Genomic DNA, 26,709 nt, shown 5'->3' with positions numbered 1-26,709 from the left:
GGACTATGAGTGTCATAAGTATGGCTGTGCGTGGCAAAACAATTGCAGCCTGTCCACTGCATAATAGACGGATGGAAGTGTAAGTACTGTGGCCCATCCATGAAATCAATGGACCACTGCTTGGTGGCTGGCTGACTTCCCTCAAAACACACCCAGGCGGTTGCTATAAAGGATGTTTATTAGGCTGACAAGCCGACACTGCAGCTCCTTGTCATGCTCTGATAATAGGGGCCAGGCAGAGACCAGTGGAAGTCTTGCTTTTGCTGGTTAGGAGACAGACAACCCCTTCAGGGGTGCAGATAAGAAAGGAAAGGAAATAAAAAGAAGAAAAGGGAGGGTGGTGCATTACTAGGCCCTTTTTATGAGTTGAAGAAAGACGAGGAGTGGAAATTAGAGAGTATAGGAGTTAGGTAGACAGGAGAAGAGAGTGAAGTACAGAAACTGAGATGAAAAGAACTGAGGATAATGTGTAATCAGTCCAGAAGAGTGAGATATTTAACCTCAGACTATAATATTCAAAAACTGTGAGGTGTAATTCATTGTCAGTTGTATGAATGTATAAAAAGAGCCAACTACTGTCTGTCCCCCAGTCATTTCATTCATCAAATACATATGGGCTAAGGAAGATTTTGGGATTCTCCAGGTGTTCACCTTTTGAGTCTGCAGAGCCAAGGCTGGCCCCAACTTATTCTTTGAATACACAAAAGACATGAAATTTATTTACTTTCTTCTAATTGTATTAGACCTACTAACTTAAATTCTGATCAAACAAAGAGTGATCTCTGGGTCTTTGTGAATGCTCTCTTTTCTTCTTCTTGTCTCCTCTCCTACATAATGTTCCTGTAATGAGCAGCTCTAGATTCACTGTCAGCCCTGAACAGATGCACGCTATAAATCAGCTAATCAATGGCACCAAAGTTAGTCCCTGAACAATATTGTAGGAAAACGGCTTCAATGAGCCTCATTGATTCAGCTTCACAAATCGTTATTTTTCTAAGAAAGGCTGACCTTGAAAGACAAAAAGGCTGTAATTTGTCACACTGCACAGTAAGAAACTTACTCTAAATAAAATGTGCCTCATGCAGAGTAACCCACTATAGTTGTTTTTGTTGTCATTAGTTTCTGTTGCAGTTTGTTTCATATAATGTTATTTCTGATCAGTGGAACCTACCTGCGACCTCCATAGTTTTGTTTTCACTCAGGAAACCAGGTCAAAGCAAAAAAAGATGAGGCGATGTGTCGTATTTCTTGCTTATTCATCATAAAATAGTGCATAACACCTCCGTTTTTCCAGGGGTCAGTCCTTTTGAGCCAGCTCTGCAGAAGGAAGTTCCCAGCACCATTATGTCATCAGGAACCAGAGGACAAAGGCATAGAAAGCGTTACAAAAGAAGCTATTTTAATTAAAGGTGGCAGATTTACTCGCCTTGCTGAGTTTAAAGCATAGGCGACTCAAGCCGACGGGGGCCAAAGTGGCGGTCATAAAAATGACTCATGCCAGGCAGGGGTGGAAAAGAGCCCCCCTGAGGGACGGGCAGGGAATTAAGGCGGGCAGGTGTAGGCTGTTCTGTGATGAGGACAAATAGCTGAGAAGTTTGTCATCTGACAGTGGGTCTGGAGCTGGCCGGAGAAATATGCATTTTTGCTTCTGTGACATTTCCACAGCACTATATCATTCCTCATGAAAGAAAGAATCGTGAAGATGAGGTAATGACTCGAAAGATTAAATGAATAGAGAAATGCTAATGTACCGCGTGCTATTAGACTTATTATTCAGTATTTGGAATAAAAAAAAAGAAAATCTAACAAATGGTATTTCGTACTAAATGAGAGTCACCTTTTATTGACTTTTATTGGAGGACTCCGACTGTTTGATCTTCCCCATAATCAGCGGCTTATCATCTAATACTGTATTAGACTACAAGCTTTAACACCTTGCTGTGCACAGTAGACTCCGAACGTTCAAATAATCAAGTGTTGGGCGTAAGTACTATGACGCTCATAATACCTCCATAACACTTCTTGTATGTTTGAAAAGTTGTTTTATTTTCAGCTCACTCTCAACTTTACCAATTACATTTCTGTGACTGCAAGTCAGCGTGAGTGATCAGAGAAACGATAGTGATGAATCTAAACATTTCTCATCTATAAAGTTTTAAAGAGTGAGCCCATGAGCTCTCACAGAGAATGGGGACTAATTATGATAAAAGGGATGGATATAGCCTTTGATAGTGTATATCAAGTTAATTATCCAAGCCCTGCGAGGGTGTTGCAGTCAGTTTTTTGTATTTGTCAGTCTCTCTGTGCCTGTAACTCAAAATCCACAGCACATTTTGGCTTGAAATTTTTACACAAGGCAGGTTTCTTACATGTCTCGGTCCCCTGAGATGTGCTTTAAAGGATTCTTCACCATTGGGACATTGGGCACATTTTGACATTTCTGTCATTGACTCAGAAATGAAGGCAAGCGTTGGTCTGCAAGAAAAATCCCCACATGCATGCTGTTTGAGAATATCTATTTCTTCCTGATCTAGAAGGTGATGCAGAACTGAGAACATGTTTTTATTTCTAAATGCCTTGTTTGTTTGCTCTTCATCCTCAGTACAATATTTACCCTGAAATCACATCCACACCACCTAATGGTAACTCCAGAACCTCTGACGATAGAAACATGAAACCATATGTGGGAGTGTGTTTCTGATTGCCTTGTTGGAATATGTCTTATTGAAACATTGTTCCTACAAGTATATATAGTAACACTGTTTTGCTTGTCCTTCATGGGAATTATTTGATGTAGAGTTGCTTGATTTTGGACTAAACTGACATTTCTGTAATTTGTCTTCCAAAATATTTTGTGATGGAGAAAAAAAACAAAAAAAAAAACAAACAAATTTTTACTACACCCCAGATGATTGTTTGAGCCTTTCCCATATGTTGTAACACCAGTGGATGCATCTGTAATAGTGTTTTTCTGTGGTAAATTATATTAGACAGACTTGTTTCAAAGATTAGACATGGAGATTGTAAACCAGTGTAAATCCTTTTTGTATCAAGCAACTTGTAGCATGTTGTGTTTGAGGTAATTTGTCTTGACTGACATGACACATCTTGCAGTCTGTCTGTTACACACATCACAGCAACAATGCTAAAATTGTATCGCACAGCCCTACATTAATCACTTGTGAAAAGTCAACTTAACAAGGATAGACAAGTAATATCAGCATAGCAATCCATCCAACAGTTACGACGATTCATTTCACATACTAAAAATTGTAAGAAAAAAATACAACTGAAAGCAAATTGAAATTTTAATAAATTGCGTGATTAATTACCGACAGATGGTCCATGACAGTCACGGTTTAACAAAGACTTGTCTCTTAAGAAGACTGATCAGAACGTCTATCTGTAATTTATGCAGACTTGTGGTAATCAAACTGTTATTAAGGCTTTCTATATTTATATGTGATCACATCAGTTCATTAGTTCCTTGTTCCGTCTTCAGTGATCATAGTGTCAAAGATAATGTGTGACTTGAACCGTGTGCGTGAGGAGAGCCATGCTTCGCAGTGATATTCGCAGCTATCAAGCAGTGCGTAAAGTATGCCCCATGTAGCAGCTGCTGTCTGGCTTTCAGTGCCAGACTTTAATGGTGGTGAGGAAACAAAGGAGGCCCATCTTATGATTCTGGATGGGTGCAGGTGTGTTCCTGTACGCAGGGTTCTATTTTCTTTACGTACTACGAAAATCAACCTACCATCTTGTCTCGTTTTATCCTTCATTTTTGCCTGTCTCGCTTCCCACACTCTTGTGATTCTCTCATCTCCCTCTCTTGTCTTGTCACATTCTCCCTCAAGCTGTTGGATGTCCCCCGGAATGACACGAGGAATTAAAAGATGTGAAAATAATAATCCCATCCACCACACATGCACACAGACACACACACATGCCACCATCTTATTCTCTCCCACCAAAGGCAGCGAGTGCTGCGACAGCAGATGTGGCTGGATGTGTGTCAGCGCTGTCAGATAGTCGCTCTCTCTCTCACTCCCACCCTGTAATGGAATTTATAATATATAATCACCGTCTGTAAATTCCTTTATTTATGCTGTTGTCTTCCTGTGTCCTTTCTAAGGCTGCATTGTGTCTGTAACTAAACAAAACAAAGAGGCAGAGAATTCACTAACAGATTTTCTGGGCACAGTGCCAGTTCAAATGCAACAGAACAGAAGATGGCACTTACTCCCATAAACCTAAAAACATACCTCCGGCATAATTATGTTTATATAATAAATGAACTTGTACATGTAGAACACTGATTCTTGTGCCATAAAAAGAAACTGCATTTTAGTTTGGCCATACATCTTCATTGCCTTAGATTATTCTCTTTGTATTGATTGAGGTTTCTTGTCTGATATGTTAACCTTGGTAGTTTTTCAGCCAAGTGGATTATTCCACTTTGTTTTCTCTTTCCATGTGTTTTAAAGACTGAACACTTTTAATGCCTGTAAAATACAGTGTTTCTTCAGTTTTTACTCTAGGGTGTGTTTGCTCTTGTATCTTCAGTTATGATTATAGTGTTGTTGAAATGAGGCGCACTAAGTAAGGGACTCCTACTGTGCTGCCTTGGTAGTTTAGAGCCTGTTATTTTCAATTGTGACTTTTTTTTCCCTGAAAATCACTGAATGTTTGGACAGCATTAAGTTAAAAAAAACATTGCACAGTGCTGACCTAAATATAATTTCTTTTTTTATCCTAACTTTAATGTATAATCACACTTTCCCAGTGCACTTCAGTGCCTCCCTATTTATTTCTTTCTGTTCTGCAGTTTTGAACACTTTGTTTTTTGTTTTTTGTGTTTTTTTACAGAGGAGAACAGATGAAAAGTGTACCTGAACTTGCAAAGACAGGCAGGCTAGAGGCATACATCCGTGTTATTCATATCTCTATGCTTCTACACACAGATTGAGTATGATCTCAGTGAAACCACTCATGGGAATTGGTATATATGTGTATGCGTTGCAGTACTTTGTAGTAAACAGTATGTGACTCAGGAGCTAAAAGCTGAAAAAAACAAAACCAAAAAAAACCCAACAGTGATTCTAAGTGCTTGAAGAATATTTCATCTTAATTAGGATGAGGTGAGGAGCTCATGAGAGCAGTGGATTACTAGAATAGTAAAGGTCATAATAGATATAAACACACACTCAAAGAGCCTTCATCACTGCTTCTATCTGTACGGGGTGCTGGCTCTTATGTTAAATGAGAATCATCTCCACAATACCAATTAACTGAGCTCTAATGTAGTTTTGTTTGCAGTATGTGCTTGCAATATTAACATTACATTACCACTTAATAAAGATATGGTGTTTGCTGTGACACAAGTATAAAAATTACCTGTTACTAACTTTTTTAAGAACATTTCTGTTGCAGAGTGATTTGCTTTAGGAATGGATTTTAACAAGCTGTGAGATGATGCATAATTTTGTATCTGTTCTGCTTCTTGCGGTGTGTTTTGTTCTCCTGATCAAATGGAGTGCTCTTTTTCTGTGATAAAATCTAATAGATGAATAGAAAGTAAACAGAAATCTCTCCTTTTTCTGTCAACAGCTGCATTTCAACACACCAGCAGTACAAAGATCGACTCCACCAGGTGCTCCCTAGGTAGGAAAAAACTTTATATATATGCTACAGAATGCCTTTGAATGTGTGTGTTTGAGTACTCTTGATTCCTCTCTACAATATACTCTTGCTATCTTTATGTATGAGTGTATGGGAGTGTGCAGAAGTGTATTTGCACAAAGTAATGAAAAGCAGCTCGGTGTGATACCTGTCTTTAATATTTGAATCCCTTTTATCAGCTTGGTGTTTCTGTGTGGAGCTTGGCTACGAGGCACTTTTTTAGATAAGCAAAGGACCATTTGCTATCTACCTATGTCTCTGGGTATCTCGTTTAGCCATATTAGCATTAGAGAACACACAATATTTCAGGGGCTGTTCCATATCTCAATGATCTATAGAAACCCTTACTCCTTCTGCAGTGGGTTTACTCTGCACCTAATTGAAATCACGTATTGTAATGACTTTCTACTTGTCTGGCTCCATAAAAATAATTTGTATTTAATCTGTACGTCCTCCAGTCATCAGGCCACCAAATTCAACAAGTTAATTATCTTTTAGACCCTTTTATAATTTTTAGAGTACTTTATGGTCTGTATGTTGATTTGTTAATAAAAAGTGTTGCTCTCTTTGGGTCACATGGCTTTCATGAGAGGCTGTGCTTCTGTTGCATCTATGGACATTATCTTATAACCATTCTGCCCTTCAAACAAAAGCAGAATGTACAGCCTTGTCTTAAGCTGCAGAAATAGCCTATGGCAAACGAGTCCTCCCAGAACTTTCAACAATTAGTAGATCAGTTATAAAATAATGATTCCATAATGCTCCTTTGCCTTGGAGCATGCTTTTCACTTCGTTTGATTTAACTATAATATGTGAGTGTTTCGGAACTATTGACTTTAAAACAGCGCATTTAGATGAAAAGGTAGATAGATAGGACATGGTAAATAATAAACAGGAAAGAACATACACTTTTCTCTGTCATTATATGCCAGTATCTACTTCCATAAACAACCCAACTAACCTCATTCACACTGATAATAACGTAAGTAGTTTCCTGTCAAACACTGTAACAATTACACAAAAACAAGTTCTGAATGCATTCCAATTATTTTATTGATGTAGGTACTGTAATTTTTTTAATACTAATACTAATAATGAAATGTTTGCCTGCTTGATCTTTACTTATTAGTATCCTGGCTGTATTAAATTGTTTTCTGACTGCAGTGTTCAAGCACTTAGTTGTGGCTTCAGAGTGTTAGCGAAAAAACAGGAAGAAGGCGCCGATGCTTGTTTGCCTTTCTAATTACTTCTCATAGGAACCCAGCCATTGATTGTTGCAAATGCCTATTGATTTTTAACAAGCCTCTACTCTATTTGACGTTTGTACTAAATGCCACGGGATGGATGACGTCTATGTGTCTGCACTGTCTGTGACATCTGTGCATCTTTTGTCTTCAAACACAGTGCTGTGTATTTGAGTGTGTGTGCATGCAAGTGTGTGGTTTGCGTGCATATTTATGTGGCATGTATTAAATGAGAATGACTCTGGGAAGCTGATGAATAGGAAAGTTGCTGCATTCCTCTTGGCCCGGGCAGCCTAATCGAGAAACATTGATCTGGCCAGGGGAAACAGTGTGCTTACTTGCACATCGAGATCGCCAAAGGCTATTGGCAGACTGTTTGTTCTCATTGGATAAAATCACAAGACTTCCCTCCCTGTGGTCTAAACAGATCACTACGTCAAAAGGTCAGAAAGAGTGCCACAATTAATCAGCTAGTCTCCCTCAATATTTTTAGTAACAAAATACTAGGTGATATAGCCACTCGATACAGACCTTAATTATTCATAAATGAATTTTGGTTATGCTGTTGCGTACATTAAGATGACAGTATGTCAAGTGTAAAGGAAGGCTATATGAAAGAAAGTACAGAACAGCTTCTTTCATTAAACCAACCTCAAGAGTCACTGCCTGTACTTCCTGAAAGGCTCACATATATATCATAGAAAGTCAAGTACAGTATGGTGTTTTAACCTTGACAATTTACAATTGTCTCTGTACTATAATTATTATTTTTTTAAAGATACATCCATCCATCTCTCTCCATTATGTTTAAAAGAATATTCTTAGCCACTTGTCTGAAGTCAAACTGATTTGGAACTTGGTAGGTTTGTTGTTGTAATGAAGGTGTTGCTGATGCAGGAGTGGATGTATCATTGAACATATGGTCCTCGATATGAGAATTAGTTGGACATTTTGTTCAAATTGTGGTGTACAATGTAATACAAAGACAGACAACCAGCAGTTTAACGAGTCTGACATAGAACAAAGTTTTAATTTTTTTTAAACCTTTACATAAAAAAATAAAACTAAAAAAGGTTTATGGCTCAGCAAATTCTCTATAATCAACAGCCACTATTTAATCTTCACTGTAAAAATAGCTGGAACATAGATGACAGCTATATTTTTTGACTGGGCATAAGTCTGTTCACTTTTGAAGTGTCCAATATTGACATTTCTCAGAACAATGCCAGCGGTCTGGATTCTGTGAATCAGAAATGTGTTGTGATGAGCATGCTGAAGGGCATTTGTAGAGCCAGCTTGGCAATATCCAGGATACTGGGTTCAGCCAATTGATTTTCCACATTAAACTTGTTATGTGACAGGTATTTCCACTGAGGTTCACAGCACGCCCAGTGCCTGCCAGCTAACAGGCCATTTGGTTTTGCTCTCTGATCCCACAGCACATGTTAGCTTGCGCTAACTGTGTGGTTAAGTTAAAGGTGTCCAACTTTATCATTTAATAAACCCAGCTGTATGAGTAGTGTTTCATATGTGTCTGTTCAGTCGTTGTTTGATACTTGTAATGTGCAGTTCAATAACGTCTATCTCCTTAATGACTTAAGTACAATAAGTAAATTATTGTGTGTAGTGAAAATGAGATGTATTTTTTTGTCTCACTCTATTTTATCCATTTGAGATACTTAACTCCTCTCCTGAGTATAGCTGCCTCTTACTCTCTTCACTGTGGTCTTTGAATGTGTTGTCTCAGCAAATGGCCTGCTTTAATGGGAATTTGCCTGTCATTGTTCCCAACACTCCTTCCTGCGAGGGTTTTGAATAATGCATCGCTCTGTCCCCAACTTTCATTTGAATATATCTGTCTGGTCAGCAGAGAGAGACCGACAAAGACAGAGAGACACAGTCACAGAAATATATAAAAGGCAAAGGGACACAAACTAAAAGAGAGCTAAGAAGAAGAAAGTCTGAGTGGAAAAGGCAGACAAGAAAAGTAAATGGTATAAAGAGACAAAGAGAGATGGATAGAAAGAGTGATTGTAAGAGAGAGGGTCACACAGTGCAGCATCTATATTAGGCTTTCTAGGGATAGCTAATGCGATTTGCCTGGGTAATGAGACAGGCAGCCATTTGTAATTTTCAGTGTTGGTTCACGGCTCGTCATGCTTTTTGTGTGCTGTGTACCTACATCCTCATCCTGATTACTTTGAGTTTACAGACATCTATTTTTAGTTGTCTGCAACATATGCAGACAGGCCGTGATGAATGGGAATGGTCTTCCAATGTGGCAGGGACAACAGTAGCAGGATTGACTGTTGCATTGGCAATAATGCTGTCACTAAATCACACTGAGAAAAACAGAGCTTTGTTTGCATAAAGTTCAGTCTGTGAGAGGAAAGTAGTGGATGGAAAGTTCAGTCGACAAACATAGAGAAAGTCAAAAGATGATGCACATGTTGAGGAAATCCACAGAGCTATTGCACTCAATAAGACGTTTACATTTTATGATAAAACTGTGCAGTATTTGAGTCATATTTTTACAATTAAAAGACAGAACCTCAGTGCAGTACTTAAGTACTTTGTCTCACAGGATTTACTTTGCTGGACTAATCCTGCCATTGGGCAACTATTTCAGTTAGTATTTTCCTCCCTTCTGCTATCTGTGTGTTACAGTCCCTTTTGCTACTTGAAACAACATCAACCCCTGAGCTACAGCCACATGCTGAAAACATTCAATTTTGATAAAAACATATTTTTTATGGTGTTTTCTTTTGTGGGGATTTTGTCATTTTAATAACACAGGTCACTTCCCTGTGCACAAATGTTCTAACAACACAAGTTCTCCCCCGGTGCTATTTTGCAGGCAGTGTAGTGTCGCTGCATCCTGTGCTTAGCGCTACCCTAGATGAGTGATGTTTTTACCCCCCTGTTCCCAACCTATCTCGAGTTCAGTGCTAACAAAGTGTGGAACCTTAAACATACTTTAAATCGAAAGGCACTTAGCAGGTAACAGTCCAAATATGACAATAGGAATAATAAGAAAGTAAAATAATGATTATGTCAATCTTTACATTGCTTGTAGAGCTGCACAATATATCGTTTGAACATCGTCATCGCAATGTACGTGTGCGCAATAGTCCCACTGCAGGTCCTGCGATGTAGGAGGCAAATGAACTCAACGTGTTCTCATCTAACTTCAGCCTGGGTACCTGACATACACTGCACGCATCAATCCACCAATCACAATCATTCTTAATCAGTTTGCCGAAGCAGACCACGCCCCTGCACATGGAGTGAGTCACTGGTAACATTGAAAAATGAGCAACAAACAAGAGAAAATCACCGAAAACTAAAACTTGGTGCCAAAAAGAATAGCAACATCAGTTATCTGGAATTATTTTGGCTACAAGAAGGATGATACTGAAACACGTGTTCTGTGTCGATAGCGCCTTGCATCTGTTGCCACAACAAGAGATAACACAACTAATTTGTTTGACCATTTACGTTGGCACCACACAGCTAGCTGAGTATTTTTTCGTATCGCAATATATATCGCAGGGTTAAAAAAAATCGCAATGTTATTTTTTTCCAATATCGTGCAGCCCTAATTGTGTGTGTACCCAGCTTGACTAAACCGAATAATTGCAGTTATCTTAACAAGAGCCATGATGGTGGTTACCAGCTTGTTTTGTTAACCCAATTTTTATAAGAGTATTCACATGAAAATAATGGTGTTGGCATGAGATGAAGCCCAAACACAAATACATGTAGAGCTGCACATCTCCCACGACAAGAACAAACTGTAATCCTAACAGATATGAAAAATTAAAAGTATAATACAGGCTTAAAGCAACACATCTGCTGCAGCCGGAGCCAAGAGGAAAACCTGGCAACTGTACACTGTGTGAATGTGTGAGTTAATATTCTTATCTATAACACATCATTAAGGCACAAGTACATCTTACTTAGCATTAGAACATGTGTTCTGGTAGATTAATATGCTGCAGAGATATATTCCTATGGCGCGCATGGCGGTTTAGCTGTATTCTTTCAGTTCATCCTTGTTAAACGGTCTGTGAGCAAGTAAAGAATAAAATATACAATTCAAACTGGTAAGAAGGTTTATTGTCAAACCTTATAAAGTCAACAAGTCCATGGCTTTAGTGCTTTAATCAGTCTGTGCTCTAGCTGCTGTAGGATTATATCAGTATACAAAGGGAAGCCAAAAGGTTTAGACAGTCTCTAAAAACTCCACTCCTTTAAAAAAAAAACTCCTAAGAGGCCCTCTTACTATCCACACACAAAGTGCTTTTTATGTCTTTTTTTTCCTTTTTCTTTTTCATCTATTCATCCAAGAGTATTGATTGGTAAGTGGGCGATACTTTTCTACTTTCTGATCTGTTATCTGGAACATAACCTGCTCCTAGGCAAGTTATATGTGCAGTTACCATAGCGATGTGCCCCGTTGAAAAGTGACCCACCTTTGTCACACTGACAGTGTTACCCCGCTAACCTCTTAACCTTGCTTTGTGATATAGGTTTGTAGAGAGGTGACAGTGCAGTCAGTGGGACACAGACACAGATATAGAGGTCAGTACAGCTCATTGACAGTATTTGAAGGACCAGTAAATCCATAATTGAATGTCCAATAGAGCACATTTTGACTCTTGGCTGTTCCATTTGGTGTTCTGAGTGCACTGATAAATAAAATTAGTGAATCAGTGTCATTACTTGAATCTGCAGATCTCCACAGGAGCCTCATTACTATCTGGTCAACATCAGTTTTAACCCATGCTGACGTCTCATATATTGGTTTTTCTCATCTTCATTTAACATCCGTTCTTTTTTGCTTGGAGAGGTTGTAAATGCATCTCCAAAAAAATAAATAAATAAATAAATAAATGCATTACACATTTATGTAGAAATAGCCAGACATTTACTGTAAACCCTGCAACCTTATCAGCATGGACCTGCCTTTGCCATATTGCAACATATATTTGGAAAGACATAACTCAGGAACAGTTTCTCAGCTGAGCATCTTGAAGAGCAGTGAATATAATTTAAACTTCCTGGAGGAGGGCAGGAACAACAAATGCAGCTGAAGTAGAATCACTTTAAATATAAATCTACTGGGGTTGTGGGTTTTACTGTTACTGCCACGCTGCAGTCTTCTTTTACTTTTCCACATAAGTTAAAGTCCACATAAGTTAAAGAGCTTTCTTTTGTCCTTTTCAGAACAGGTGCTTCGTAGTACTTCATCAACTCTAATTTTGCAGCCACTTTCACACTCCTTAATTCCTCCATCTCCATTTCAAACCAGTGACATAAAGATCTTTCTCTCTGTTAAGCAGCATCGGTTGAAGTCCATCTTTTTCTTGCTTTCATTGCCACTTCTCTGAGTTTCCTCTCTCGCTCACCCACTATTTTTTTCTCTAAGAAGACAAAGTCGAATGGCCCGATAGCGTTTAATTGCTGTGGTTTTTATGTGGTCTGCTGAGAAGTAATAGCCACTCAGCACTTCTGTCCACAAGATAGATGCTGCCGATGCTTGTCTGGGAGTTGGTTGCAGCGTGGGAGCACACCCAGTGGCTCAAGGAAGTGCAGGTGAAGTAATAAAAGAAAATGGTTCGCTGGGGGGGGGGGAAATCCCACAATGGATTTCATTTCCTTATTGGGAACAAGTCACTTGTGGTCACGCACACAAGAGCACACACACAGTAACACTGTCACGTAGACACACCGGCAAATGAAGCAAACACACACACAAGGAGGGGTCAGAGAGGAGCAGCAACTTGTTAGCAGCAACCATTCGCTGTGACCAGTCCAGTAATGCAATCTGCTCTTGCTGTTGGACAGGGTACCATATGGAGGTGGTCACAGGGTGAGTCAGACGAATCAGACTGGCTCAAAAATGGGAACAGCAGGAAATCAAAGGGTTATTTGGATCCCTACCATATTTTCCAATGTCACAGATTGCACACAAATCCTCTATTTTACTTTACCCAAAAACACTCTAGGTTTTTTACTTCATCAACAATGCACATCATTTTTTAACACCAGAGGACTAATATTACATCATTACATACAGTTTTACTTTCTAAAATGATTTACAAATTTTCATTACAATGTAACATCTGCAGTGTGTCATGGTCCGCTCTGGCGTGGCCGCTGACCCCTCCCTCAGCAATCAGACTCACCATCTCATCCACCTGTTGCGCGCTGCACAGCCACAGCTCCCTATCATTAGGAGCTGCTTATAAGGTTCTTTTCTGTGGCTGTGCCACATTGGATCATTACACCTCATCACTTACCATAACCTAGACTTCTCCACCATTCAGTTTCACCTGACTCTGACTGACTCCATCTCCATTCAGGTTTTTGTTTGTTTGTGTAGTTTGCTTTCTCTTTAATAAAACTCTTTTCCCCCTTCAGCACTGTGCTCATGAGTCCTATCATTCATACCTAATGACACAGTGTATCTGTAGGTAATAAAGTTAGTCTACTGAGCATTTCACTTCACTGAAAAAAAAGTTTATCGGGCAGTAAAGACATAAAGAAAACAAGAAAGATATGTTCAAAGGTGTTAATCAAATGAACTGAGACCACATTGACATATGCTCAATAGCCTCTGTTATTGTTATTCTCTCTGATAAAATGTGCAATGTGCTCGCTCATTGAATACATTAGTTTATACCAAGTTTGGAAACAACTGTTGAAGAAAAAAAAAAATTCCTGCGAGCTCTCTGAATAAAAGAACTAAAGTAGGACACCTTTACTAAAAACCTTTCATTTATAGGAGCATCTAGACTTGTAGGTATCATGGATAACAGCAGTACATGGCTTTTATTAATCTATGCTACATACAGAAAACACCAATGACATCCTGAGAGGAAATTAAGTATGGATCACAGTTAGTTCTGTGATTTTCCTGGAACCAAACCCTGTCAGATGTTCACTGAAGAGTTTAATTGCTATCCATGTGATTGGATTTTGTTAGTCGCACCACATGATAGAAATTCCAAATCTGAGTCCATGAAAAAGCAATTACTTGCTTTACTGCTTAACTGTTAAGAGGCTCTCATCTATTTAAAACCATTAACAATTTTAATTCAAAGGAAGCTTTAATTTGCTTTATGTATTGCCCCAGTGCGCACAGTTTACTTCTCTTTTATGGAGAAGAAACACTGACAGAAAGGCTTGGCTCTTTGACATTGATGACAGTTACAGTACACAAATTCTGCACTGTTTTCTGTTTGCAGCTGCTCAGTCAGTAGAAATGCATTTGAATTCTGGCTACATGAGATTATGTCATAAGTACGTTCTTGTAACTGTAATGTACACTGCAAAGAAGGGTGTCTAAAAACAAGATAAAAATATTAAATCTGTGGAAAAAGGTACTCAGAACAAGTGAAATATCTGTCCATGCAGCAGGATAATTTCACTTGACAAGATTTCTTGAATTAAGATTGTTAAATCTAGAAATAAGATGTCTGCAGATGGATGAACACTTAAAAAAAACAAATAATAATAACTCTTAAACCCGATAAATAATCTAACACTTCTAAATCTAAGTTTTTTTAAAATCTTTGTTAGAATCAAATAATTTGCAGTGTACATCTATACCAGAGGCATTTTCTCAAAGACTGCAAGGGAAGCTCAGCTTCCCCTAAAATTACAAAAATTAAATGGTCAAATATGTACGGTTGTGTTGACACTTCATTGACTACAAATGTGTTAGAACACGTTCATCTCAAAGATGAGTTCGTTCAGAATCAGCTTTATCACAAATCAATGGACTTGATGTTGTTAACTTTTCATACATTCCCGTTGCGCTGTTTTCTCATACGATCTATGGTCAATACATTTGCCCATAGATGCTCAGCGTCCATGCACTTCAGTGGGACTGAGTGGAACAGTTTTTTTCATTGCCTCAAAACTGGACGGTAATTGGATAAATGCCACGATGTTGTCCCGCCCTCGGACGCTCAGCGTCTCTGGGGGCAAATGGAGCTGTGGGTGGACCTCGGCTGGGCTGGACGCTGGGCTTCCATGTGCTGATTGGAGGATCAGTCAAAAGGCTGAATCCCGTTTGATTGACAGCTATTTTGAGATCTACTCCTTCACTTGACAGAGTTCAGTTTAATACCATCACGCATTCTGCTGTGAAATGGAGAGAGAAACCACTACGAAATTACTTGTTCATTTCTTGCACTGTAAATAAAACACACTCATTGTACTTCCTTGTTTCAATCTGACATAATTTCAATGTTTTCTTGTTTCAGTTACATAATTTAATCATTTCTTGTTGGAGTTTAATATCGTTTTGTAGATAGTTAAATCAATCATACTGTCGGCTAGGTTGGAGTGAAAGGAGCTTCTCTTGTTTAAAAAGGCTCAAGTCCTACACCTGCAACACAATGGGCCAAGGCCATCTGAGCAGCCTAGCTCTGCTGGCCATTGAAAGGACACTGGTCCAGTCCCTGGAAAAGACACCCACTTGGTACGATAAGGCCACTGACCATTTTCTTAAAAAGGAATGGAGGGCCAAATTTATGTTTAAATAACTTGACAATTTTGATTTAAGCCAACAATGAGCTTCCCCTCTCTGATAGACAAGCAGCCGCCACAGATCTATACTGCATATTCAAAAAAAAAAAAAAAAATCAGTTTGCCATAGCATATTTTAGTGGGAAAAAAGGCATGTGGTTTGATGAGTCTAGATTGATCCTGTTCCAGACTGATTGGCTGATCAGGGTGAGGAGAGGGGCAGATGAAGTGATTACTCATCATGCCTAGTGCCTGCAGTACATGCCTGTAGGGGGAGTGGTATGATCTGGGGTTCCTTCAGTTGATCACGTCTGAATTCAGCAGTTTTATGTGTCCATAAAATGAGGTCAGCTGAACCTGAATATACTGAGTGGCATATTCCTAGAAAATAATACCAGGATTTGTCAGACTCAGAATCTGAGAGGATGGTTCAGGGAGCATGAAACATCATTTTCACACATGGATTGGCCACCACAGAGTCCAAACCTGAACCCCATTGAGAGAACAGATTTTACTCAGTGGTTCGACTCTCCCATCATTAATGCAAGATCTTGAAGGAAATACATGTTTTTAGATTTGATAAGCATTGCATGGCATAGAGAATGTCCCAGTTAAGACATCTGTAGTTAAAGCTAAGGGTGGTCTATGGAATATTGTATGTGTGAAACTCTTTGTTTTGGCCAGACAGTGTACAGTCGCGGAAAAAAATATTAGACCACCCTTGTTTTCTTCAATTTCTTGTTTATTTTAATGTCTGGTACAACTAAAGGTACATTAGTTTAGACAAATATAATGATAACAACAAAAATAGCTCATAAGAGTTTAATTTAAGAGCTGATATTTAACCATTTTCTATGTTTCTTGATAATAACCAAAATCACTCAAGTTCTTACATCAATAGCTATGGCATTGTACTGTCAGAAACAGTGCTTTTAGGGATTCCATGTTCTTTTCTGTCTGTTTTAGTCACATGATACACACAGGAGTTAGTACTTGATTGCATAACCATTGTTTTTGATGACTTTTGATGGTGTAAGGATTTTTTTCCTGACTGTATATGAGGCCTAAGATAATTCTTAAAATAAATCCAAAAAATTGCATGATAACTAGACACAGATATTCAACCATGCAGATATTTGTTTGCTGGGTCGACATCTAGTTTCCAGTTTAAAGAAAGAGTGTTTGCTTTTTTTAATCCGACAGTGATGAGCAATAATAATTACTGGCTGAAGAAGTGGAGTGCAGCAGAGGTTAGACAGAGTGGGAGAGGGAGGGAGGTCTGCTAATGTTCACAAGCTAAGAGGACAATGGGGGGCAGTGTGTTTGTGTCTGTTTCTCTGCAAATTTTATTGCCTGTAGCATTCATGCTCTGAACAGGATTTAGGAAAGGTGTTTAATTATTGTTGCTAATTAAAGTGCATTGTACAGTATTCATGCATCATCAGTCACTACTGAACTCACTGTTTGTTTGGTAGAAGAAAACTCATTACACTGGCATCACTTTGAAAACCTATAAACTTACTCTCACAGAATTTGCTGTACATCTGTGGTGAAATCAAAAGTTTATTGTTTACCAATGGCTACAATTGAGTTTCACTTTCATAGTTCAGGAAGGCAAGCCCTGACTGCACTTTGTAAAGAAGCAACATCAAATATAGCTGTACGTTTACTTTAAAGTTGTGTATCTGGGGCTTCTTTGGGATCCTTACATAGGTGTTTTTTTTTTTTTTTTTTTTTCTTACAACAGCCATGTAATTTATATCTTGGGGCGCACAGCAGAAAAAAAAAAAAAAGATTAGCAATGTTTTTGAATCCTGCTCTGTATTCAATCTGAATTAAAAGCCCCAAGTAGTAAGTCAGGACATTACTCGGACTCAGCTTATTATATTCAAGCCCATAAAAGGCACGTTATAGCAGTACAGGAGCTGGCACTTGTAATTACTCTAATAAAAATCTAACATCTATGTGCAAGGTGAGGTGTTAGATTTATTATGTATCATTGGTATACTGTACATTTATATTGTGAAAATCTGGACAAGGTTTAATAAGAGTTTTGATAGGAGTGAGATTTTATCTTTGGTGGATGTCATTCTACAGTGTTGCATTAAGGATCATTAGACCAGCAAATTTATTTAAGGCTGTGTATAATGATTCTTTAGGGTCTGCGTTGAAAGTATGGAGGTAGCAGTTTGCACTATAACCTGCAGAAGTTTGTGTGATGGTGTATAATGTGTTCCGTAACTGCCGTTGAGTCATGCTGCTAAATTTAAAATGATTCAGATCACGATTCAGCAGCAAACGTCTGAATGTGGTCTGGTGTTCTTCTGGGTCCAAGTAAGCGTGTTGGAAAAGTCTCAGTTTATGAATTAACAAGTTATGGACTTTAACTATTTAGCACATTTTGTGTTAAAGGAGTGATATTTAGCTTTTTTTTAAACTGAATTATGCATTTTAAAACATTTCCCTGTGGTCTGCATAAACTGTAAATGCTATGCTTGGGTCTGAATTCTTCATTAATTCAACTCCGCAGGTCCATCTTCAACCCTATTTTTGAGTAATGACACCAGAAAGGTCGTTTTGAGCGCTGGCCCTTTAAATGCACGACCCATTTCATACCCCACCCCCTCCAGGTTGTTGACCCGTTCTGTCCCGTTCAGCTCCTTGAGCTCGTTAATACAACCAACAACTGAACATTTTAGGTAATCGGTTCGAAGTCTGGACATATTTTCAGTATGGACTACAAAGCTGCTTCTGACAAACAATTATGTCGTACCCGGAGAAATGTTCGTTGGAAGTCTTGACTTTATATGTAAAAATGTTATGACGTAACTAGTTATAAAACGTAACAATTTAAGAAGGAATTGAAACATGTTGTAGAAATCCACTTGATTTCTGCCACAATGAATTTAAAGATAGCTTAGCAGCACCTGGAGGGTTCAAATTCAAACTTTTTGAACCATTAGGGTCCAAATACACAAATAAATGTACCGAAGACTAATAAAAGTGGGTTTAAGTCATTCTGTTTTATATTCACCACTGTTGAGTTTGTCATGTAATGTGTTATTTATCTGTACACTGGATTGGATGTAAGTTGTTCTGCTATTTCTGCTAGATTTTATTTGTTTTTAATATATTATGAGTATATGGTGTGTCCGATTAGACTGTAACAAGTAGAGATAATGTGATAAATTGATCAATTTTACAAATAATGGATGTTAGCGGACAATGGCCAGTGTTATATTATTGATTCTTTCTGTAGAGTATAATCACCATGCTGTTCTTAATTCATTCAGTGAAAGGAAACAATATCATTTCATCCAGTCAAGTCTGCTTTAAACTATCCATTCCTTTTTTGTTTTCTCCCACATTAGAGCAGAGTTTTTTTTAGATATTGTCCCAGAACCACTGCATTTTTGATCAGTAACAGCTAAAATGCTAGACTGCCAGACACTGAAAATACACAAAAGTGAAATATTTACTTGAATCGTAGACCCTAACAAGACCTGGTGTTTACAACTTACAAATGCGTTGTGTACTTGGAACTGCACTATTGTGGCTTAGGGAGACATTTAGGTATCTAAGTCCTCTGCTGGGGCTACTTAACTACTTAGTTTATGCTACCGTAGTGATTTGGGGAAGATGCAGCCATTTGTCCTCATTGAGCTGGCAGCAGGGTAGCTATCCTACATGGAAAAACAGCCCCTGGTGAAAATGACATTCCATTACTTGTGACCCCTCTGTAAATGACTCTGCCTGCTGATAGGATAATTTCCTAACATATCAACAGCACCATTTTTTGTTGAAAGATAGTGGAGGCATATAGTCTAACCTACAAATGTGGAAAAACCTTCCTATAAATAGAATAATGTATTCATCTTTTTTCTGGATGTTTGGATGATGGATGATGATCAGGGGAGCTGAGCGCTTCCACCGTCTCCGTCTCAGGTCCCTCCCATATAAAACAATGTCATCTTACAGTAGCTTTCATGTCACATTTGTCATGTTTTTTTTTTTTTTTTTTATATATGCGTATTCTTCTCTGGATAATGTCGTTGTATTTGTGTGTAGTCAGCATCTTAAGAGACATATTGATCATATCATTAGAATGCAATGAATGGAAGAGCATGCTAAAAGTGACTGCTGTAGGGATGCCTCTGAAAGAGACTTATTTTATTACGTAACTTACTAATCAATAACCTCACAATAACAAATTATCTTGTATCAAGATATGTGCTTGTAGCTATCTGTCATAGTACATCAGTGTGTGTTTCTGTAGGTGTGAGGGTATGTAGAGTGTATTCATTTAGCACAGATCACTGAAGCAGAATTTAGTGTCATAACAAAGCAAAAGAATCAATTCAGAAGCACTCTTTATCTTTGCTCTCTTTATGACAAATATCATTGAAGCAAGAAGACAGCACAAAAATAGGAAACTCAGGAAAGAAGTTAGGGAAGGAAGGATAAGGGATTAAAAAAAACAAAAAAAAAAAAAAAAACAAGACACAGGAGCAGTCAGTCCTCATTTCTCATCTGTTTTTAGAAGATAACATTTGGCAATACTGAATTCTGAATTTTTTGCTCCATCTTTAGATCAGTTTCTTGTGCAGAAATGCTGCTCTTCCTGGGCTACTAGACGTCACATCTTGAGAAGTGTAACCTCTCAAGATGCATTCTTGTGAGTCAGACTGCATGTGTTGTGCCATGTAAGGTGTTGGTTTAGGACGGAGCTTGAAATGTAGTCGTGAATCTGAGGTAATTTGAGCATTTAAAACTATGTTAGTCAGTGTTATGTAATGTATTCTAGCCCAGTTAGTTGACCTTATTATTGTCATCAGGGAAGCTCTATTTGCATTAACTTATATACAGTACTTAAAAATTAATAATGAAATACACTTAAATTACATTACAATGCAGCCTCATTCCAAACACATTAAGCATGTACTGTAATTATCCCTCAACCTATATGTAAATATTAAAAACAGTACTGGAGAGAGCACAAACCTTGCCTCACAGCATATTTATATACTGACAGAATATATTCATCTGTATTCAAGTAGATGACTTTTAAACTTATGAAAAGGTTCCCGGGAATCAATGAAACATGCAAAGTTGATTCACTGGTTTTGCTTGACTAACTGAGGTAATAGAAAAACTTTTATCAGAGCCCCTTCTCGCTTTCCAAAAATTGTTTTGCTCATCGGCAAGCAGCCCCATCTCCAGAGATTATTGGAAAGTCTGTTACTCAGAAGAAAAGGATAGTTCATATGCAGCCCTCATACAGTCTAACACGCTCTTTCGTTCTGTCGGCGCTTTACAGTCAGTTTACGGATTTACTCTGTAACATCTTCAAGCTTTTTTGCAGGAATAATTCCACATTCAAGGGAAGCTTGAAATCACAACAAGCAAATCACAATAACAGGTGTTATTTCACATCTGTTAAAGGCTTTTTAGTTTTTAGATCATTACATCAAAGAAATTCACGTGCTTGCTAAGCGTTTACACTTGGAATTTCATCATCTCACATAGAACTCTCACATAGATAATATGGTTAAATATACACATCCAATACTAACCTGCACATTTAACATGTTCAAAGTTAAATATAACCTTTTTAATAACAAAAATTGAGTTCTTACAGACTTTACTCTGTATCCATCTAAATCTAGGTTATTCGCTCAAAAGCCTATGTACAAATGTGCAAATGTTTATTTATGTGCTTTCTCTCATTCCCATTGATATTAGAAATGATGAATGAAGACAGGCGTGCATATGTGTCCTAATAATCCCATTTAGTCTTCATGAACCAGAGCAGTGAAAAGAAAAGCAGGATAAAAATGTTTTTTCCATCTATTTGTCTGTTAACATCAGGCATCATCAGCGATGGGCGATACTGACAGTGTATAGCACCATGTTTCATGAGTGAAGTCACACCTGGTCTGACCACAAATTGAATTCCTACCAGCCCATAGATGTGATCTAAATTTAATTTGTATTAATCTGTCTCTCTTAGTTTCTTTTCTATTCAGACTTGATCAAATCAAATGTGTGCTGCCATTGTAGTGTTTAACTGGCTTCTCCGTTCTCTCTAAAGAAATTCTTTCATTTAGAAACCAGCAGTGAAAAATATCTTTTTTTTAAAAACCTGCCTTTTTAAAATGTGACCATTAAAAACAACTTCACTAGTTTTAACACCATGCTGTCAGTAGAGCTACGCTGATATTCTCATTTCTACAGCTAATTTGACTTACTTCATTCCATTGTATCTGCTGTTTTAAACAGACTTTGTGCCTTGTTTCAATGAGTTGCATGCTTCTTTATTTTCTTCCTTGTCTCTTAATTCGGTCAATTAGCTCTGTACATTTCTTTCTGGATTGATTGGTTAAACTGCAAAATAAAGAACAAGGCAATGCCAATACAACACTTGTCATCACAGAAGAAAACATAAGTACAGTTAATGTTTGAGAAGCTGAAACTGGTATATTTTTGTGACTGGAAAAAAAAAAACCCAACACAAAACAATTGGTCAAACTACTTAATTGTGGCAGCACTGAATGAAACTAAAGATTTTGTTAATTAAGAAAAAAATCATTATTTAATCAGACATTTCAACTGTAAGAAAAACAGTTTGACATATCTCTGTCTGTTTTAAGTCCACTAAACCATTTTCCTTTAAACATAAAGAAATGCACAGGGTGGTTACATCCTTCAGGTCTGTATGCTTATCATGTTCCCACAAGAGTGGGATTCAATAGAAATTGATTGAGTGGTACTCTCCACTTCCTTCTCTCACGCTCCCTTCACAATCCCAGTCACTCTGGCGGATATCCGCAGCACGAGAACCCACAGCCCTAACCTTTCTGCTCTGCTCTGACAAGGACGCTGCTGTGTGTCTGTGTGCACGCTCAGCAGAGACAGATACCAAGAGAGAACACCGACGTGAGATGGAGGGAGGAGGGAGGACAGTGTGTGAAAAGGCTGATGTACAGTATTACTCTGTATGGAGCCCATGCTGTAGCCTACGCCATTGTGAGAATTTATACTTATGTGCTGAAGCGTCTGCGTCACCCTGCACTTACAAAGGTTAGTTGGCTGTAGGGTTGCTATCCTAACCACGTTGAGAATCTCTTTGTACATCTAATGGTGAACAACACTGAGGAATGTGTTGGAGTTGAAGCCAAGGGACCCCGGATCTCTGCTCCAAAATGATGCCATTGCAGAAATATCTCAAGTTATAATCCACCTCTTGGTCACTCATAGCTCCCAAAAATCCAAGCTTCAGATAACAGTGATTTTTTTTTTTTTTTTCTGTCCAGGAGTTGTTCCGTTCTCAGATATTTTATTACGAACCCCTAGTTACTGATCTGGTGGTCCATCTTCAGGTCAAGATATCAGGCTTTGATTGACGGGTTGGTATGACAGCTTGCTGTTTGCCGCTAAGTCAGACTTCCAGAGCTGCTTTATATTAAATAAAACTCACTTTTCTGAAACAGCTGTGGTGGCTGTGATCTAATTCTTTACAACATCTTTTTCACAATCAGTAACATAGCACTAATGCAGTGCTTTTCAACCTTGGGGTCGGGACCCCACGTGGGGTCACCTAGAATGCAAATAGGGTCACCGGAAGTATCTAGTAAATGATGAAAATAAAAATTAAAACTTACTAATAAAACATGTATGGTGAGTTGAGAGAGACAATCACAATACATAAAAGACATGACAACTCTGAAGCTGAAACTGAAGCACTGTGGTACTGTGTTATCTTTCAATGTTCATTGCGGTCAGTTTTTCAGATGCTGCAGCTCTTTCATAATTCATAGTTTGAGTTATTGTTTGTTCAGTATTAATTGTCAGCCTTGTAAATACAAGCTGGACTGACTGTACAATTCCTGACCAAGGAAAATAAAATTCTCACTTTGTGCAGTAAACTACACCTGGCTTTTTTCTGCCTCCGTCCATGATAATATACATTATATTCTCTAAATGTTGTCTAAAATTGTTTATTTGCAACATAGTATAGCAAACTAGTAAATGATCAAAACAAATCAATTTTAGCAAAAAAAAAAAAAGTCTCCGTTTGGAATGTTGGTCGGGGTCGCCAGATTTAGCATTAGCTTACCCATCATACTTGAAGATGACCCTGATTCCTGTTCTCCTGCTCTCTGCCCCTTTGTCCAAATGCTGCCACCTAATGAAGTACCAAATCATATACTGCTGGCTTCAAAATGACGGCTCAGAACCAATGAGATTGCAGTAAATGTTGAAAAACACTTAATCAGTAATTTGTAGAATGAAACGTTGCTTGTACTTTGTGCTCTGTTGATCCATTTTTGCTCAACTTAAAGAAAATAGCTGAGAAAAAGAAGCAGCTGGAATTTCATAGGAGGAACTGTCTATGCTGCTGCATGGTGTAGTTAAATTTCTGAGGAGGTGCTTTTGCATCCATGGTATAGATTCTGAAATGCAGTACATACCGTATGGATGAAGCATTGTGGTTCTGTTTGGAAAAAAGACTGATGGAAGACTTTTGTTGCTTTTCCCTCTGCAAACAGTGGGATCAGTTCTAATCAAATAGACACAAACCCCTGATCCTGATCCCTGAATATATGCATGCATATTGGAAATTTTTCAACTTCTCTTTTTTCCATTTTATGATGGGTGGCCTCTGGCATTAAGTTGCATTACTGTGACCTACTATGTTTGAGGGTGGACCGCAGTTAGTATTCTTTTTTAAAAAGCTCCAAGCAAACAAAACAGAAACACTATCTCCATCTAGCTACTGTGATTCACATTTTCAATTTGCACTTTAAAATGTTTGAATGGTAATGCAGAAAATAACATTTTAATCTTTGGTTTTTAAACTTGAAATAGGTGTAAAAGTTAAAGTGAATAGATGAAAGGTGAATCGGGTACAGTTGAATGTTTTACATGAACAGTAATACGAGTGTGTATGTGTAGACCAGTAGGGAGACTGACTTTTGCTGAATTAATACAAACTATGAAAGAGCTTAAAACACCATTATGTGATCCACACCAGTAGTTTGATTTGAAGGGCAGAAGCTTAAAGGTGCGGAGACTTTCGTGACCAATTTTTCATCAAACCTGTAAAACCTCAGTCATTGCCTAAGTATCACAAATCTGTAAGTCTTTCTGTGATTACTCACCTGAATCTCTTGCATTATGGTGAACAATTTCGAAGCGCCGTCCACCATAAACAAACCATGTGTTTACATTCTGAGCCGTCAGGTCACTTGGGCATCTTTGGAATTTTGTTGCCACGTGCATTGTGGGAAAGGGAGGTTCGCACAGCTGCCTGCAGTGGCAGCGGAACCATATATTATATGGATGAAACAAACACGACACGGAAACACCTGAAACATGGAAACGGCTGGAGGAATCTGCATAGGGGGAAGGGAGCTCCTGCCATTTCCGCGTCGTGTCTGTAACAGCTGCCGCTGTCAGGTGGCTGCGCGAGCCTCCGTTTCCCACACTGCACATTGCAACAAAATTCTGAAGATGCCCAAGTTACTTCCCAGCTCAGAATGTAAACACATGGTTTATTTATGGTGGGTGGGGCTTCAAAATTGTTCACCGTAATGCAAGAGATTCAGGTGAGTAATCACAGAAAGACTTACATATTCGTGATACTTAGGCTATGACTGAGGTTTTACAGATTTGATGAAAAATTGGTCACGAAAGTCTCCCGCACCTTTAATCTAACTTCGGTTTTTGTGAAAATATCTCTCATGTCTTCAGCTCCTAACTCAAATGCTGATGAGTATGTTAGATATGAAATTACTTCTAACAGGAAACATTTAAACCCTGATGATCTGAACTTTAACTCTTGTGGCCACCTTAGGTCAGGTGTAGGTTAGGGAAGAGCAGTGAAGTGTTCAATATCTGCACTACATATCACTAAATATTACATTGAATTTTTTAATTCATGGTAGTTTTCTGAGGACAAGTGACCCAATCTCGTGTTCCACATTGAATTCAACTTTCAGTAGCATTCAGTATAAAAGAGGTGACTGAGTTATAAACACAGATTGCTTACCATAGGCAGTGAAATCAGGAACACTTATCCATGTAGATCCATTGGTTTAGTGAGTGCTACAGCCTTGATATTTTACACATTTTCTCCTGTTAATATGTTTGCACTCCCAACAAGTTAAGAAGTTTTAACTGTTGTTTTTCTCATAGTGATTGTATTTTGTGTAAGAGTCATCAATAGACCTGAGGATCTGAAGATCACGCGCTGCCCATGTTGACACTGTAAAAGGTTAAACGCTTGATGTGAGTTTTCATCTGAAGTATTTACCCACACAGAACACATCTGAGGTGGTGTGACAACTAAAATTACCACTTTATTGACCTGTCTCTGCGTGATACAAAAGCATTTTAGAGGCTCATGAGCCTGCGAAGAAATAAAATGGAAAAGGCAGAAATGTCAGCATTCATCCAGAGTCCTTTCAGTGCTGCAAAATAACATGCTCTTTGCTGCTTTGAAAATTTAATTTGTTTAAATTACCTTTTTTTTGGTCTTTGTCTTTTAAACATGATACATTGGCAGTTTGACACTGAGATACTGTTAAGCCTTTTTGATACAAAGAATATTACCACCTTGATTTCATACTGGATGCTAAACAATGTCTTCAACTCCTATTTTAAATTTTAACAAAATGAAAACTATACATTCTACATTAGGAAATGTTAAGTTAAATTTTTCAGGTCATCTGCAGTTTTATACACTAAAAGCAGTTTCACCACAAATAAAATAATATTTCAAACATGACAGTAAGAAATATCAGACCCTCACCCACTTTAGTTTCATATTATGGTGCAGAATTCCACAATGTTTTGCAAGAATACTAATACAGGGTTCCCACGCGTCCTAGAAAACCTGGAAAATGATTGACCAATTTTCCAGTCATGGAAAACATATGGAAAATGAGAAAAAAGGTCAAATATCCTGAAACGGTTAAGTTATCCTGGAAAATTATTTATCCTCCCCCTGCCTGTTGACTTTGTGTGCCTAAACTGAGATGAAACAAAGGAAATTGGTTTCAGTGATTTATTGAAAAATAGAAATAATTTTAGAGGAAGTGCAGGAGAGAAAGTAAGAGAGAAGAGAAAGTTGAGTTGGGAATTGTCCAATTGAACATTGTAACTCCAGTTTGTTACGCTAATGCAGTGCTACGCTGTAATCTGTGGGTGCGTTTGCATTATTCTGCACTGCATTTGTCATAAT

At 38.1% G+C, this 26,709-nt stretch overlaps 1 protein-coding gene across 1 annotated transcript in view; it reads left to right on the top strand.

The window, feature by feature from the left end:
* The window catches only part of tnr (tenascin R (restrictin, janusin)), a 189,158-nt gene that overhangs the window by 45,329 nt on the left and 117,120 nt on the right, over window positions 1-26,709 (top strand). The window contains 1 exon segment of the mRNA XM_030160124.1: window positions 5,608-5,661. The gene's annotated coding sequence lies outside the window, so the exon portion shown is untranslated.

The sequence above is a fragment of the Sphaeramia orbicularis genome, chromosome 17 (genome assembly GCF_902148855.1).
Source record: "Sphaeramia orbicularis chromosome 17, fSphaOr1.1, whole genome shotgun sequence".
Lineage (NCBI taxonomy): Eukaryota > Metazoa > Chordata > Actinopteri > Kurtiformes > Apogonidae > Sphaeramia > Sphaeramia orbicularis.
Note: the sequence above shows the minus strand (reverse complement) of the source record. Positions and strands in the feature narration are given on the sequence as shown.